The sequence below is a fragment of the Aythya marila genome (genome assembly GCF_965140915.1).
Source record: "Aythya marila genome assembly, chromosome: 4".
NCBI classification, from domain to species: Eukaryota; Metazoa; Chordata; class Aves; order Anseriformes; family Anatidae; genus Aythya; species Aythya marila.
The window spans coordinates 46722592-46724494 of NC_139045.1; positions in this window are offsets into that span (position 1 = coordinate 46722592).

Below are 1903 nucleotides of genomic sequence, written 5' to 3' on the forward strand. Positions count from 1 at the left end.
CCATCACGCTACAAAAGGGGAAAAAAAAGGAAACAAAAACCCCTACAGAAAACACACCAGTGGCAAACTGCTAACTGAAGACAGCAATTTGTCTGAAGGCTTCAAACTTAAGTTGCGTTGTGTGCCGAGCGGTTCAAGTACTATAGATTTCCAGGTAACAGCTGAAAATGCAAGAGACTTTCAACCAAAAACTGAAACAAAAAAACGGAGACTAGAAGAAATGTGCCCCAGAAAAAAAGTGTATGAAAATAGTGCAAGACTTACCATGAAGCACAGAAGACCTCGAGTCTGGGAGAAAACAGACAGATGCCATTTCACTTTGCCTAACGTATCTGTAAAGTATGTGCAAAATCTTCCAGCTTACTTGAAAACAGCAAATGATTGCATACTCCAGAGACAGATTGATATTTTGCCCTATCTGCTTTTGCTTGAAATTGCTGTTTTTTTGAGGTCTTCCATGCTTAGAAGCAGCTTTAAGTGGTCACACTCGCACAAGACTCACACGCCAACACACACCCTCTTTTACTCCTGACGCCTCAGAGCCGGGCGCTCGCTGCATGCCCCAGCACCGAGCCGCACTGTCCTGTCTGCTGCAGCTGCAGTTCATGGGAATGTGCTCCAGAACGTCACCCCGGAACAGACCTCTCAACTGGACAAACCCACAAGTAATACTGAAGAAGAGGACGCCTCCTTTCTATCCTTAAGTCCGGAGCCACACAATGTCAACTTCAGCTGAGAGTAATGTGCAAAATGAGTAAGAGTTTAAAAAAAAAAAGCACAACTGGAAAATGCAAATACTTAAGAGCTGCTATTTTGTTCTCTGAAAATTGCAGTATCCTCATTTGATATGCTCACCCTCACAAAGGATGCTCAGTTCTACTGATTACAAGCTGGCCCAAAACGTTCACCATTCTCAACTGGCTTCTGAAATGTCCAAGAGAGATTTCATTTCCGATTTCTGTAACTTTGACATTGATTAAAGAGAAGAGACAACCTGGAGACTACTTGGATGCCTTCTTCCTCCCTTCCCCCCCTCTGCAAAAGAACAGACGAACTTGTTAATTGAAGAGCAAGGTGGATGATAATTTTAGCAACGTTTACTGATTGAAAGATACTGCAATTTTTAATACAATTTTCAATGATTTCTTTTAAATGCTTTGCAGCCGATTGGCTTTGCAGCACAGTAATTCATACACTATACTGTACAAAATCACCAGCAAGACTGGAATGATGTATTCATAGAAGGCACCATCATGCTTATTACATTACCAGAGAACTCAAATACAGTCAAGACAGTTTTCACTGTACAATGCTTATTGAAGGGGAAAGGGGAAGAAGGAGTGTGTTGAGCAGCCATCCCTGTACTGAAGAGGGGCAGATAGAAAAATCTGACGTGAGCTATCAAACTTGCTTAGTACTCGGGACTACGACTTGGAAACTCTGGGTTCTGTTTAGTTTACAGCTAAATGGATTCCTTCTGGAATAAACTTGTAGTCTTGTTAAGGTTTGTGTGTGTACATATGTTGGTCACAGCAAGCAGATCAGATGCCCGCATCGTTTCACAAGCTATTCTGTCTGAATAAGAGGATGAAGGTTTTTTTTTTTTTTTCCTCCGATGCCTCCTGCAGATGTCAATATAAATGAGTTCAGAGTACCCATTAGTGCATTTTGATGAGTGCGTAAACACGAGTTTGTTTGGAGCCAAGTGTTCTAAAAAAAAAAGAAAAAAAAAAAAGGCAAGCTTCTCCAATTGCACAAATTGCACTATTTGTGTTTCCAACAGTAACAGGCAGAAACAGTAACACTTACACAAAATGTGCAGCAGAGGGTTTTTGACTGCAAGGACCTGAATTCTATTGGGCATGTCCTTCAGTTCACTTTTGTTGCAGATAGTTTACTGGTC